The 16,778-nt window shown below is 41.7% G+C and overlaps 1 long non-coding RNA gene across 1 annotated transcript; it reads left to right on the forward strand.

Moving 5' to 3' along the window:
• Positions 1–546: 546 nt before the first annotated feature.
• On the forward strand, positions 547–16,169 carry LOC116679973 (uncharacterized). The gene is made up of 5 exons (XR_004329610.1): positions 547–816; positions 4,087–4,180; positions 6,688–6,800; positions 8,154–8,295; positions 15,761–16,169. It is a non-coding gene; the product is annotated as an uncharacterized LOC116679973 (long non-coding RNA).
• The last annotated feature ends 609 nt before the right edge of the window (positions 16,170–16,778 follow it).

Genomic DNA, 16,778 nt, shown 5'->3' on the forward strand with positions numbered 1-16,778 from the left:
GATTAATATCCAATAGATGTTTTTTTATTCCTCTTTTTAATCAACTTTAGCATGGGTGTGTAAACTTTCTCAAGCCACTGTATGTTGGGGCGCTGGTCTGCCCATTATGATCAAGTGGGGACTAAGTGTCTTGCTTAAGGACACTTCAACATGCCGACAGAAGGAGCCAGGGATGGAACCGCCAACAGTGTGATTAAAGGATGATTAAAAATTCTTAGTGATATAAGTAACATAATGTAATATTTAAACATTTTATACATCTGTAACTACTTCTTATTTAACATCCTTCATCCTCCTTAAACTAGTAATATATAAATGGGGAACAGGTACAGGTGTTGTTGTAATGTACTGTACTGTAATGCTATTAATTGCTGCTTCTATGCAATTTTTTTTTAAAGTCTCTTTTGAGATTATTTTTGAGTCCACCCGGTTCAGTGGAGTAGCACTACTAAATTGTATATTGATATATTGATTTTGATATTGTAGGATAAAGCTGTTAAATGCTTATGTTTAATATATTTTAGGTGACTATAGTTACATAAAAACATCATTTGTAAAGCCTTTTTGGGATTTAAAAAAAGCACAGGTGTTACTAATAACTTTAACAATGTCAATGTACAGTAAGCGAAGAGTGTAAGACATTTCAAAATGGCAGCCTGTTTCTTTGGTAATTGGAGAGAGGTAGTCATGGATTCTGTGACTTCTGTCATATTCACAATGTGTTTGTTTGTGCAGGACCCACAGGAGTTGGCTTGAATGAACTCAAGAGGAAACTGTTGATCTCAGACCCCCAGCACTTTAGTGTGACCATCCCACGTAAGTTCACTCAATCCGTTGAGGTAATCTCGAGTCACCCAATCAATTCCATTTGCCTTCCAACTTTTCATCTCTGTATGCATCGCTTTGTTTATGTGTGAGTGTGTGTGGTACATTGTGTCCGCCTTTTACCAGACAATGGTTTTAGATCTGCTTTTCAATGGAAAATAACTTATTTCATTTTCACTTTTTAAAGATTATTTTTGGGGCATTTTTAGGCCTTTATTTAACCCTTGTGTTGTCAACATTTTGTTTTTTACCCCCAATGTCTATGTCCGTTTTGTTGATGTTTTTTGACATTTTAGCCAGTTTTTCCAAAGTTTTTGACACTTACTTTCCGTGTTTTTTTTCATTGTTTTTGTCACTTTTTCCAATGTTTTTTACGCTTATTTCCCTAATGTTTTGTCGCCTTGTTCCACATTTTTGTCCTCCCATATTTGTGATATAAAAATAAAATTGGAAACGGGTAAAATTTGACCCCAGGACAACATGAGGGTTAAAAGAACACACCGACTTATTGAGATGTTAGCCTATTCACCGAGCTAGTATTCACCACTAGCTTAGCTTAGCCTTGCTTATCCCTAGCAGAAATGAAACCAGGGACATTACATGCTTCTTAACCACTAGGCCACCAGGACACCCAAGCCAAAAAACATTATCACCAAGTCTTATTTCTATGTTCTGTAAACATTTATGGCAGTAAGTGAGCTCTCAGTATAACTGATGTGGCCTAAGGACAACTTTCCATAAACATCAAGCTGCTCAGAAAGATAGACAAAGCATAAAGGATTTGTGGTGAGCTGCTGAGGACCCTCGTCAAACTTAAAAAACTGACACTAAAGCTTGGTTGTCATGGGGATAAGTTGCTTCCCTCTCTACTCTCTACTTCTCAATCCATTTGTGCCCAAGAAGCCTCTTGTACACCTGTCCACCAAGACAAACACGTTGGATACACATTCTGAGAGAAATGTAAGCGCACAAGATGGCAGACTACACAGTGCCCCAGTGCACCCCGTGAGATGTTAGCAACAAATCAAAATAATCACTTTAGATGTTTAGCTTACTGGTTCCAGTTTAGTTTTCACAGTGTGTGAGAGAGGTTGCGCTGTTGAGCGATGAATGTCCAGTCTGAGACACACACACACACAAAGGGAGCTGCCTGGCAGTGAGTAGCACCCAGGGCACGGCTGGTTCTCTCAAGGCCCAGGCGGTTGTTTCTCCTCCTGTGTAATTGTCAGCTTTTCACAGTCTGCCTGACAAGCTCCGAATGATGGAGGAAACTGGGGTTTTCTACCTCCTGAAGACATGCCATTCCACTGCTTCATGTATTGGCACCCAGCTACTCACACTCCTCTCCTTCACAGTTTATTTCTCACTTTCTTTCCATCTTTTTCTGTCTCTTTCCTCCACTGCCTCTTCCCTTTTTTTCCTTTTAAGGACCCAACGACAGCTTGCCGTAGTTCTGAACATCATCCAAATGACTGGCTCTCCAAGTCTTGCAAGCTTTTTTTTTGTTTTTTGCAGTTCTGAGATGTACCAAAGCGAGCACGTCGGGACAAATAAATCTTTTTGATTTATACAATTAAGCAGGGCAGTGGCTTTAGTAATTGCAAAGTTACCATCTGAGGCTTGGAGGGAAACGGCAACATGACTTTGAGGAAATATGAGGACGGCTGATATTAATTGCTGTGTTTGTTACATGTCGTGTGACATAATGGATGTGTACCAGTGAGGTCTGACACTAGAAATGTCCCTGATGGTAAAATCCCATCTGTAGGGCCTTTTTTTCCACTAGGCATGTTAATTGTTTTCAAATGTGACCTGTTGTGCTGTGTTAAATAGAGCCCAGACAGCCTGATTCTGACCCATATAGAAGACGTATGGCACAAGTCCTGGCTCTCATTGAGAGGAGAGAGACTTGGAAAGTATCTTGTCTCCCTTTTTTTAATGTTTGACTTGTGCCAATGGACACATGGATGTGTTTAACACTTTCTGTTGTTTCGGATTAAGCCGAAAGCGTTACCTCTTTTTGTTAATTTGAAAACCGGAGCTTTGGAGACCACCAGCTTGTGGCCACGGTTGAGATTTTTTTTTTCTCTCCCTCTCTGCTTGTCGCTGTAAAATGTAAACCAGCCGTCTGAAAAACACAAGGAGCATTGCAATAAGCCATTAGAGTAGGGGGTTAAACATTTTGATTCCAATCCAAGTTTACTGATATTTTCCATGATTTGGGATTGAACGGATACACATTCTTTTGTTGTACTGTAATTATTTTCTGCGCCACAAAACAGATGCCAAAATAATGGATTGTGTTAGTCTAACTACCGAGAGGCTGTTGGGCTGTGGCTGACACATTTCTGAATGGGAGGTATAAATATATCTTATCTTATGACAAGGCTGTTTTGGCCTTCCCTCTCATGTTTTTCCTACTGTTGTCTGGGGCTGACAACAGAAAGTCATTGATCTTCTTCAGTGTCCTCTCCACTACAGTAGGATTTATGGCTGTCTTTTCTTTTCAAGCAAGTGACATAATAATAATAATAAATCACACCATTGGTTTTCCATGAACCCTGTAGATCAGTCTGGACCCTCTAAAGGAAAGGCACAGCCTCAACACACGCTTACAAAAAGAACAACTCGGAGGAGAGTGAAGCAGAGCTTGGTTGTTTTGGTTACAGGTGATAAAAGTTTAATAGTTTGTTTTGGAGCTGGTTGGAGTGTCTGACGGGTGTACCCTCTCCCCTCTGACCTTTGGAGGACTCCTGAAAGGAGCCGGAGTGTGCGTCGACTCCTTGACCCTTACAAGCCCTTCCAGCACTGCCTGCCCACGTTCCCCTCTTGTGCCGCCGCCCCCACTGCCAATTTTACAGCGAGGCTTTATGTTTTATGGCCAAGTAAATGTAGAGACTTGATGTTAATGAGCGCTCCCAAACTCAATTACCTTACAGAGGCTAACACTGCCGGCTAACGCTACGGCTTCTGTTTCTACAGGCCCTGCAGCCGCATTACAAGAGACAAATTTAATAAGACACAGTAAACCTCTGCTGAATGTCACTTAAGTGTCTGACTTTAGTCCTGTAGCACTACAGGTTGTGTATTTTATAGTACTATTACACAATAATATATACAAGGGTTGGCATGGCCCAGTGTGCTGTGTTTCAGACTTCCAGCGAAGTTAATAAGGGCTCGGTTTAGATGCTTTTAGCCCCAACAGTGAGTCAGACAGTCTGGGTTTGAGGTAATCGCTCCATCTTTTCTCCTCTCTCTCAGACACCAGTCGGGCCAAGAAGAACCAGGAGAGCGACGGAGTGGAGTACCACTTCATCTCCAGACATCTCTTTGAGACGGATATCCACAATAACAAGTAGGCAATGCTCTATCTGGTATAAGTAAAGAATAAAAAACAATGACTGACCCAACAAACTTTCATATTTTACCTTTATACGGTGGACATGGACTACAGACATTCATGATGTCAATATTTACAACTTATAAACTTTAAAACGTATAACTTTCCTCTGCTGCAATGTGGGCAATTTACAATTAAGATGGAACACACAGTAAAGTTTAAACAAGTTAATTTCAGGTCACACAACTCTTCTATATGCAGTGGTTATTCCCCTCTACTGCATTTTACCAAATCATTTCTTAATTTTTGTGTGAATTTCTTCACTTAAAACACCTGAACAAATGTGCAAGTTCTTTAAGATCTTTTCTATTTTTCTGTTTCCGAAACAAATGCACTGGTTTCAAGACACTTCTTTACTAAAATATAATTTTTTGAATTGTAATTGCATTGCTAGACCTTCTCTTACGGCGCTGTGGACAACAACATTCTGGTGGGAGAAAACCGTGCTCTGGTTTATTGGCTATCGTGTGTGGTCTGTGTGTGTCTCTGTTTGTGTGTGTGTGTTATAATATCCCGTAATATTTTATTCTCAAAATATTTGGACTTTTTTTCCTGTAGAAACTTTATTCCCATAACATTTTTTTTTTTTCTTTATTCGCAAAATCTTTTCCCTTGCATGCATTTCAGTCAGTTAAATTGTGACTTAATGTTCACATTTGAGAAGTTGGAACTAGCAAATTAGAGGGAATGACATGTATCCCAATCACATGAAGGGTTTTAGTTTGTTTTCTTTTTGCTATTTCAAATTTTAACAAATAAAATTGTTTTTAGAACATGTGCAATTTGAGTTCCGTCACTCTAATAAAAAAACAACACAATCCCTGTTAACCTGTGCTCTGGACCACTAGAGGCACTGCGACAGTCTGACTGGTCCAGTACTTGCTGCCACTGTTCAAAGACAGCCTCCCTGCTGTCGTCTGTGTGTCTCTTTAACTGAGTGTGAGCTGGTGTTGACAGGGCCGGGCCCTGTGTTGGTAACAGATCTCCAGACAGTGGCCCCAAGGTCTCCTGTCTCTGCTTCTCCTTTCCTGAGGCGCTCTTTGCGAATGCAGCCACACCACGGCCGCCTTGACATTTGTGGCCAACAAATTGAAATGCAAGTTGTAATAGTCATAAGAATGATTGATGTCTTTCTGCTGGTCTCACACAAGCTTGAAGGGGGGGGGGGGGTATACTGTAGGGTGCACATACAAAACTTTATGCACGCAAACACACACACATATGACATAGAGGGAAGCCTGTGGTGGTGAGGGCATAGTGTCAGAGCATGTAGACAGAAGAAGTGAAAGGAGGTGCTGTATATTTAGGCCATGTTGCGGTGTAGGTCGAGGCATGCAATGTTTTTCAGGGAGTCGGAGGGGTGAGTGACGGAGCTGTGATGTGGGATGGATGCGTGGGACACTCTACGCTGAAATTACAAGGCAGCAAAGTAGACGAGGAGTGAGATGAACTTGTTTGCGTTATGCCTCATTGCATGCAGCAGAAACAATGCAGAAATAAAAGGGTCCACAACAACGTGTGTTTAGCTTGAACAACTTTCCCAAGGGAAGCCCTGTTCCGTGTCAAAATGGCAACAATTCATACTCTCAATTTAGCCAAACCTCCGCAATACTGGCACGCCTTCCTGTAATCTATATACCTTCCACCTCTGACGACAAACAGCGCTAAATGCTGCAAGGTGTGAGCTTTTTCAACACAGGCTTCTGTAAGCTCTTAAATCAATTTCCCATAACCAAATATGAGGTTTGTAAGCCTCCTTTAAAAAAAAACACACAAAAAAAAAAAGGCTCAGTAAAACTTTCTTACATGGGCAATTACCATAAAATTCTTTTTACATGGCATCAGTCACACAGAGGCAGTCATTCTGCCCGTTGCTCGTCCTATTAGCTTCAAATTCTTTCCACTCTTCTCGCTGCCCTTTTTCCTCGTTGTTTTTTGCTAAAAATACACCGGTGGATTTTTCCTCATGACAGCTGATTGGTGTGAAAGGGGGAAGATTATCTGGTGGAGAAGTGTTTTGTTTGCTTGCGCCCAGGCAGTGCTTGCTGGGCTAAAATCCTCATGGATTAAACGAGGGAAGGTTGTGGCATTCAGGGGCTTTGTGGTCTTTCTAGCACAAACAGGTGTTACTAATTGAACTAGTTGCATGGGAGATTATTTAAAAACACGCTCTCCCAAACCGTCTGGTTTTCAAATTCAGCTAGAGAATGCTATCTTCAGATCTGTTAACAGTTGAAAGAGTAATCCTCCTGTCTCTGTGGATTTGTGGGTTTTATATATCATTATTTCTAAGATAAATCTCAGGAGTGTGCTGACACAGTCAACCAGATTAGGACGAGATTCTAATGTTACTTCGAAAGGGACATTAGGTTGCATTAGACACTAATCCCTGCACAAAAATGGTGTTTTCTTACTTAACAATCTTCTCATCTCTTCTCTCTTTCAATGTATTTGCCTCTCAGGTTCATTGAGTATGGCGAGTACAAAGGGAATTACTACGGAACAAGTCTAGACTCAATACGCTCCGTCCTCGCCAAGAACAAAGTGTGCTTATTGGATGTCCAGCCTCATGGGAGTGACACAAAACCCTTCCTCTCTATCTCATTGAACCTTACCATCCCACACTCCCTGTATTTTTAACCTTTTTGCACCATGCCCCTACCTACCTCAGAAACAGATCTCCCCGGCTTTCTTGAGGCTTGGCTGCCCACTTGGTTAGCAAAGTGGGTTTTAAAGGGGGCATTTCCAGGGAGCATAACCGCAAATTTCCTCTATTTGAAGATTTCCTCTTTGCTTATGTCTTGGGTGGTGGCAATCAGAACCTACATGAATGTCCAGCTTGTCGCTGAGCCTGAGCAAACCTCTGAGCATGATTCCCATTAGTCCAGGGTCGGGATCGTCCAGCTGCTGCCCCATCAGCTGCCCCATCAGCTCATTTCTGTTTGTTTTTGCTCAGTGGATAATGACAGGCACAAATACATCATTATATAGATTAGCCTGGCAGGTTCTCAAACACCCTGGTCTAAGCAGCAATGAGAGTCAGCCCCAGAGCCCTTGGGTCTGTGGAAGCTGATGGGGTGTATGTACATTTGTGTATGTGCTTGTTTGCTCCATGAATACATTTGTGGTGATGTGTAAGCCGCCCCCCCCCCCACACCCACACACACACACACACACACACTTAATGCCCTTTCGGACTCATGGATTAGATCAGCGGCAGTGTCGAAGCATGTTATTGCTCCTATGCCGACTCGGTGACGGCTGATGAGAGCTGAGATAAATACTTCCCACTGATTCTTCTCCTGCCCCTCTTTTGTTTTTTTGATCCATCTTCTATTCATTATGGTTTTTGGACCCACTGCCTTTTAGCACAGTTGCAAGCCCTGATCGCAATATCAGGACCAGAGGAGAGCCTAAAGCCTGATGCCACCACTAACCAGCTCTGAACTCTTTCTACCCCTTGAGACAAGATTGGTGGTATTGTTTAATGCAATCGTAAACCAGAAGGAGGAGACCAGAAGGCAGGGCAGATCTATCCTCTGCTATCTTCTAAAAGAACCACATGCACTACACAACCAGAGGCAAACCTTTTGGCATCTTTTGGCTTTTTAACCCTTAAAATGCAAAAACCATTGTCAGGAAATGGGACTAATTAGCCAGAGTGGTTTGAACAATCGTTCCTTAATCATCCCATTACCCTGACATGTGCAACCCCTTGGGGGGGTCCCAGACTCTAGTTTGGAAGCACCTGCAATAAACTGATTTGATACTGATTTGTCCTCACTTTATCCACTTCATGATTATAAGGTTGATAAATGTTTATTAAATTACTTTAACATTCCAATTGTATCACTGTCCTCTGTTGTTGCTCAATAGTAACATCTCCTTTGCTTTTAAATTCATATTTATTTATTATTTCTCTTTAAAGACCTAAAGCACTGCGGACGGCAGAGTTTAAAACCCTTTATAGTGTTGGTGAAGCCTCCTACAATCGAGAGGTTGAGGGAGACAGACAGAACGGCAAAATCCTATCTGGCAAGGACGACAAGGGTTCTGCCAAGTCATTCATGGTAAGAGACCAACGTTTATTTCTCCCTCTGGATCAGACATTTATCAACATATTATGTTGTTTAGAGTTTTTTAAGTAGCTTGAAGTACCATATGGGTCAGGTTTGCCTTGATTTAGACAATGACAGGAAATCAATGGATATACATTTCAGGGGTAGCCTGGCTGGTGCTCCCAAACTGCATGATATTTGTAAATGCTTATCAGATGAGATTAGTTAAATAAAAGTTTAATGACCCCTGTGAGGAAATTGGATCACTTCAGCAGAAAACAACAGGATACTGCTAATAGGATATACATTAAGTAAGGATAAAGGGAAATATTGCCAGGGAGCAAATCAAGTTTATCGTCAAAAATTGTCAACGTGCAATGACTATAAGATGCTGACATCAATCCAAGTCCAATGTGTTACGGTGTAGAAACACACACGACAGATTAGCAGCAAGAAGAAATAACAGAAACACTATCTGCACCTGTGGTGGGGTGTGTGTGTGTGGTGTGTGTTGTGTGTGTGTGTGTGTGTGTGTGTGTGTGTGTGTGTGAGTGAGTGAATGATGAGGTCAACCCTTACACGCCTTTGTCCCAGGCTGACGCAGATGAACTCAATTAGCCGGCGTTCGGTGTGCTGTGAAGTTGCCTGGTGGGGGGGTGTTAGGGTAGATGATGGTTTTCCCAGCCCCGGTGCTCGCTCGCCTGCACGCGTGTCTCGCTTGCCACATGCAGTGTTAAGGCCAAGATATTGGTCAGCGACACACCATGGATGACCTGATGGGACCCCATAGGGAGAGAGAGAAGCTGAATAAGAGTCGGTGCTGTCACAGTAGACAGAGACAAATTAGCACTTTGAGGATGAGTGAAGAAGAGGAACAGTGGAGAGAGTGATGGGAAGTAAAACGGGCTCTGTAGGTGTAAATCCAACATGGGGACAAAGAGTGGCGCCTTTAACCAGCTGGGGTTTCATTATGCTATATATACATGCAATTAACATGCACATTAACCAACTCTGACTGAAGGATCCCTAATTCCATAATCATTTAAATACTTAAGTTTTATTTTCATTGCTGTCAGGATGGTAAGTATTTGATGACCTTATGAAATCGGGACTTTTTCCCAAAAAAACACCTGAAAAAAATGTCAATGTTCATCTTCAGTGGTGACCTTGTCCAAACATTTTTGAGCATTCCTGCCTTTCTTCTCATTCTATCAATTTGAGCCGCCTTTCATTGTATAAGCACACTGTCACTTGGTTCCCTTTGATTTTCTATAGGAATAGAAAACACTTTCCTATAGTGCCGAATAAGTACATAAAGTGTACAGATATGTTTACAATTCAACACAAAAACAGATACAATACAAGGAGGGTACAACAAAAAGTCAGCATTTCTACATAAAACCTTTTCAGACTTAATAAAATTATGGTATAGGAAAAAATAAACAGATTAGGCAAATAAAGCAAGCAACAGCAAACTCTATGGGGCTACCATGCTCAGTCAAACACACCCAGGTGCTATCATACATGCAGTACAGTGTGCAGCTTTACCGTACGTACACACCGCCACCGACTTGAGCTGCAAAAAAGCTTTGGCCGCCGCGCCAACGACGCTTGTCAAAAAGTAATGGGAAGCTTTGTGACGCACACGCAGCCATGGCGAATACACTGACACTAGAAACCTTTATAAATTACATATATAATGACAGAAGTTGTATTAATTGGTCGCAACGGAGTCTGTTAGCAGTTAGCTCGCTCGTTAGCCGCTGAGCCATAGCGGCGTGCAGGCAGAGCGAGCAGCCGCCAGACTAACCTAGTGACCCGTGCCGGACTTCACTGTGAGCGGATGTGACCGCAGGTAATGTTAACTTGTTCCTATGTACAAACAACGTTATATTATAAACAAAAGGTAACCCAGCAACGGCAATTATGAGCTTGTCCTCAGAATTAATGTTTTGGTAGGAACGAAAGATTACATCGTATGTTTCCCCAGGATCAGCCAGCGTGAAGGACGTCTATATTCCGATTGGCGGCTGGCGTTAGCCGCTGCTTGCCGCTGAACCACGTCATTGCTCATTACCATAAAGTTGAAAAATTTCAACTTTCTGATTGATGCTCAACACGCTCAAAACGCGACGCCGACAGATTTGCCGCTCCTTGCAGCTGAGAGAAGCCGGCTTCCATTGAAAATGAATGACTTCCGGTAACTTTAGACGCTCGAGTCGGTGGCGGTGTGAACGTACGGTTACAGTAGGTCACAGCTGAACAGAAGCATCGTGTAGATATTTCACTTCCCAGTCAAACTTTTAAACCTCTATCCAGACACCATCTCAGCTTGCATTAGCCAGTGAATATAATTTTTGCCTTTTGTCTGCTCCTCATTTCTTAGCAAGGGTCATATGAACAATGAGCTTTTTACTCACTGTCCCTTTATTAGCTCCTGCTATTCTCTCAAGTAATACAAATACATCTCTATAAACCGTGTGACATATTGAGGCATATTTCAGACAGGTTACAAACCAGGTTCTGTGTAAATGTTCATGCACACTGACAGGACATAAGCTACCTCCGATTTGCTATTATAGGCTCTGAAAGAGAAGCTGCTGGGTGAGTCATCTCAGACATATTCTATTCACCGCCAGCTGTATTTCTCTCTCAGAGAGACATGTCTGCTTTAATGATAAAGGCTGAGGAACAGTTGTCTCATTGTTTCAGCAGTCCGACGAGTCTGAGTTTAGCCCCGTTGCTAGAGAATGAGATGATTCAGAGTAACTTATCAAAAAGATGCCGGAATGGTAAATAAAACCACCCAAAAACAAGCTGATGCAATGCATAACTCCGGCTATAATGTGCTTAGTGCCAACAATGACACATTTCATTGAAGTTACAACAATCATTTAAAGTGTTCATATTATGCTTATTTTCATGTTCATAATTGTATTTAGAGGTTGTATCAGAATAGGTTTTCATATTTTTCTTGTACTGCACATTGCAGTACTCTATTGTGTTGAGCTCTCTGTTTTAGCTACAGAGTGAGGAATCTCACTTCTGTTCGATCTTTGTTGGGAGTCGCACATGCTCAGTACCTAGGTTAGGACTACTAGCCAGTCAGAAACAGAGTATAAGGGTGTGCGTTGACAGTACCTAGGTAAGGACTACTACCAGTCAGAAGCAGAGTATAAGGGTGTGCCTTGACAGTACCTAGGTAAGGACTAGCCAGTCAGAAACAGAGTATAAGGGTGTGCCTTGACAGCACCTAGGTTAGGACTATTAGCCAGTCAGAAGCAGAGTATGAGGTGTGGTCTCTGAAGTGAATGCTGGACTACAGTAGAGCTGTTTGGAGAAGTTTGTGTTGTGAAAACAGTTTGTGAAAACAATGTTTTCTGTTGGAGATGGTAAGACCCTTTGGGGTGGACTTTGGGCTTTTTCACTTTGTAAATCATAATATGCACAACAATGATATATAACACAATAAAGAAAAGGTAAAAAAGATAAAAAGCATAATATAAGCACTTTAAAACAGATTTGGAATGATCCACTTGGTTTTTGACACAGGTGTGTTTTATTGGTGTGCATGGTAGTTTTAAAAGATGATACCTGAGGCTGACACATGCTGCTCTGTGCTGAAAGGGTATATAGTCCTTAAGGTGAATTTAACTCTCTTGACAGAATTTACAGTAAAACGTACAGAGCCCCCGAGGTGACATGGAGGGAAAAAAAAAAAAAATTACTGAAATTGTTGCAAAACAAAGTTAAGATCTTGCAAAAGTGATTGTTCAGTATTTAACTAAAAAAAAAATCCCCCCCCCCTCGTCACCTCGGGGGCTCCGTAAGAACAAACACAGTAGGATCACAAATTTTACAAATAAAAAAAGAAACCCATAACAACACAACCATAAAAAACAGGTCATTGATTAAAGTCTGCAGTATGTGCAGCATGGACAAACAGTGGTAAAACTGTCAATAGCCTCATATTCTGCAATAAAAACTGAAATTTATCTCTGCTGGAACAAAGTGCTTAAGCAGGCACACAACGCTACATCATTTCATGAGGAAATTAAGCAATCTGATGGCGGTGGGGATAAATGAGTTTGGCCCTCCCCAAGTGGCATCAGCTCAAACTGCCCCTCTGAGGAGAGCGATCCAATATGGACGCCAAAGAATATCCACTCACTACTCGGCCAGTTTTCCGTTAGGCTCTTTTTACCTTCATTATATCCATCTCTCTGCCCCTTAATTTCATCCTACCATCTATCTTATTATTTTCTTCCTCTGTTTTTTGATTCTCTTTTCCATCTCTCTACCCGACTCACTGTCCTTTAGGCGACGTCCTGCTGTGATTAATGTTCTTTTACCTAGAATGGTGTAACTACGCAGAGACTCACTGGTGGACATGGAAACATCACACTCACTAAACAGTGTACAGTCTCTCCCAGGTTTCTGTAGTTGACAGGACAGATCAGACGGGTTGTCTTCCTGGCTCTGTGCACAATGGTCATCTGTAAGTGTAAGAGCCAATTAGTGCCCTATGTATAAATAGGAACCAATCTTTGGTTCCTCGGGTGCAGCCTGGAAGCATATACAGTTTTTGACCACATGCGCACACCACCACCACAACACTACACAGGCATACATACAAGCAGTGACGTCTGGAAACATAACTGAGATTTCATGGAAATAAATGGAACCAAAGGTTTTAACTGCAAATATGACTTTGACTTTCATTGATCAAATGGTGGAACAGCACCTCAGGGGCTTAAAGTTGGGCTTAGCCTTTCCAGTAAGTCCCGGTCCAATAGTGAAAGACCTGCAGGGGCTTCGGTCCAGATGACAGAGAATATAGTCCCACTAGAGAACACTTTTCTCCACAGGCCAACAAACCTTCTGCCCTCCTTGAGTCTGTCCTTTTTGTCATCCTCCAAGACACAGGCTAATAAAAATGATCACTGTGATGTTCCCCACAAAAGACAATAGTGTGAGATGGTGTGTGTCGGTTTTTGTAAGATGGCTAACACGAGACAGCCGGGCACAAGAAACACTGACAGGGCTTTTTCTGAGTGACACAGGGAGCGAGTGTTTATATTTAGCTGCGCAACTAATCCATTATGAAGCAGAAAACCACCAGAAACATTCTGAAGTAACTCCTGGCTAGAGGGAGCGTCTCAAAAAGCGGAGCCGTTTAGGAGCTTTAAACTTTTAACGAGGCTGTGTTTATGTGCGTACACACTGTATGCACACACAGCTTGATCTGGCCTGTTTGTGGGTTTGGTCCGTATGTGTGTATGTTTGAGTCCTTGTGCATCTGTGTGTATTTATATTTGTGTGTTTGGCAATGGGGGTTCACTATAAAACCATATCTATCTAGAAATCTAAAGTTGAGTGTTCCCAGTAAAAACATGAGGCTAAATCAGTGCAGCCACTTCAGCCCTGCTGTTGCACAGAGGGTAGGATCAGCCAGGGCCCACACAGCTGAAGCCAGAAAGCCTCAGAGGGACCACCATGGAGAGATACCTGGGTTGTTTCAAAATGCTCTATCTATGAATTCAGGAGCCCCAGATAGGCAATATTTACTCCTACCTTGATAAAAATAAGTTATTTGTCTATTCCTCACAGTTAGCCCGTGGTTTTATTCTTTACACTGGACAGCTGATTTGCATATTGACTTGGAAAACTCTTCATCCCTTCTGTACACCCCTGTTTAAATGGTAACTACCGTTTTTTTCCACGTGGACCCTATTTTCCTATGTTTTTGTGTCTAAGTGATTGATGGGAACAACAATCTTTGACCAGTACTAAGCCAGATCGCTGCAGTCGGCAGCGGAGGAAGAAGCTACAATGTAAGTTATTAGGACAATGTCCAGCTCGTATTTACCTTCACAAAAGGGCTTGTTCTACTGACAGGCTCGGATTAATATTCTAAGTGTCTGACAACATTATAGAAATGATCCATTCAGAAATAGACCTTTAAACCCCTTTCTGTTTAACCAGAAACAGCTCTGAAGTCGCTAGCGCTAAACCCACCAGACTCCATGTAAAAAATCTATATTTTATTGTGTATAGAGCCAACACATTTTCACGTGTTAATCTGTAAACTGTGTTTATTTCAACCAAAACTAACTTTGTGATGGTTGGAAAAGTGGAAAGACGACCCAACATGGCTCTTCATAGTTTGTTTTGTTTTTGTGAACTTTCAATGAAGTGTATTTTACGATGCTAAAATGACTGTTTATTATTATTTATTTACATGGAGTCTGGTGGGTTAGCGAACAAGATTTTGCGGATGTTTTTGTTTAAAAAGGATCTTACTCTTTAACAGAAAGGTCGACCTCCTTTGAAATCCTTCCACTAATGTTGTCAAACGCTTAGATAATCACTCTAAGCCGGCCAGTGGCAAAATTAGCACTTTTGTGAAGGTAAATACAAGCTGCACAATTGCCCCAGTAACTTACATTGTAGCTTGTTTCTCTGCTGCAGAATGCAGCAATCTGACTTAATACTGGACCAATGTCACAGATTATTGTTCCCATCAGTCACTTAGACACAAAAAATAGGAAAATAGGTTGAAAAAAGGTAGTTACCCATTAAGCCTCCATGTCAACATGTAACAATTTCAGGCAGCAATTTTACCTTGTGCTGAGAAGACACCCATCTTTTTAAATGGATGTCTTACAACCTAAAGTGCGGCAAAGCAAACCGTAGCCCATAATATGTAGTGTACTTTATTTAACCACAGAATTAGTAAAGCATAACCTAATCTAACAGCCAGCACATTCAAGCCCATTTTGCATGGAATTCTGTCAGTTACTCCAAAATCAAGCAAGTCAGTATGTGTAATCCCAGTTTCTGTCATCCCTAAGTAGCTATCTCTGTGTCTGTAATCATCCAAGATGGGGAAATTAGACTCTTTGTATTATTATTTACCATTTGCCAGTATTAAAAAAAAGATTATTATTATTATGTCCATTTTTGACACCTTGTCAACTCCAGTCAATGCAACAGGCTGTCACAATAGAACACAAGTTCCCTATCGTACATATAAAATCCAGACTCGCAATATTGTATGTTTTTAAAAAAAATTATGGTTATGGGTTGTCCTCAATATTTTGAGGATATTTTGAGGATATTTTCTTTTCCTTGAGAATTGGATAACCGTGTGAGGAAATGATGAAAATTCCTTGAGGTCAGGTTGTTGCATGGGGAGGTTTTATTGCGTGGTCTGTGCCAGGGTTCATGTGTGGGTACCATGTCTCTGGGAGGTTATAACGGGCTCCGTACCGGCCATTTGATGTTTATTTGTGTGTTCAAGGCCATGTAATTTGTGTTTGCAGTACGTGAATTTATCTCCTCTCTTGTTTACTGTGGCTAGTGTTTTCTTTTTGCAGCAGATAGGCACCCTCAAATGAACTGTTTTGCCTTTGGTTTGTGCATCTCTGGTTTGTGCATCTCTGTCATCTTCTCTGTTCTCACGTATACGCTGCAGGAGGAGGACTTTGAGGAGATGGTGACCACTGCCCAGATGCTGGAGACTCAACATGGCCACCTGTTTGAGAAGATCATAGTCAACGACGACCTATCGGTAGCCTTCAGCGAGCTGCGGTCGGCACTAAAGAAAGTGGAGACGGAGACTCACTGGGTTCCAGTCAGCTGGACTCACTCCTGAGATCCACACAGACTGTAAAAGGAGAAAAGGGACAGGCTTTGACAAAGATATGCAGGTTTTTAATCTTTTTTATGTCTGCAGTGGCTCATGTTGGGGGTCAGGGGGGATAAAACAAGACAGCGCCAGACTGCTGTGTCGCCATACCTGAGCTGCACAAGGCTAAAAAATAGGCTTTTGCCAGGGATCAGGGTTGGATTTAGAGCTCAGATGTGGTCGGATGTGAATCCACAGGTCTGACCAGATTTGACAGGGCTGAGGGGGAGGGCGTCCAGAATATGGGCCTTGGACTTGATCTGGGTCTCACAACTACAGCCATGAGTTGGAGCTCCTTGGTCCAAAACCGAATGTGGAACGAGTCTGGACCATCACTGCACCAGCAGTCCTGCCAGGACATCATCAGTCGCCAGGCCAACCAGGAATCCGTCTTTAGTGTGTTTATAACATTAGACTATTAGAAACCAAAGGGTTGACATATTTCTTGTTAGTGAAAAACATGCGTATGTCTGTAAAAGAACACAACCTCTGAGCAGGAAAAAAAGGAGAGAAAAGAAAACCTATTTGCCTTCTGTCTTAACTATATTTCTGTGCTTCTATAATGCTTCCATGACTGTTACTCCAAACAAACCATCGTCAGGTACACTCTCAAGAAAGGCAGTAAGTGTAATTTATTTAAGAGAAATTAATATATTTTCAAATATCCTCTTTTTTTTTTTCTTTTCTTCATATCTTTATGTACATATCTTGACTTTAAAGCAACTGATCTCAACTGTAGCCACCTCTGACAGCTTTTTACATCAGAGGCGTCTTATTTTTAGTCAAATGTTTTGATTTTATCACC

The sequence above is a fragment of the Etheostoma spectabile genome, unplaced genomic scaffold (genome assembly GCF_008692095.1).
Source record: "Etheostoma spectabile isolate EspeVRDwgs_2016 unplaced genomic scaffold, UIUC_Espe_1.0 scaffold00018280, whole genome shotgun sequence".
Classification (NCBI taxonomy): Eukaryota; Metazoa; Chordata; class Actinopteri; order Perciformes; family Percidae; genus Etheostoma; species Etheostoma spectabile.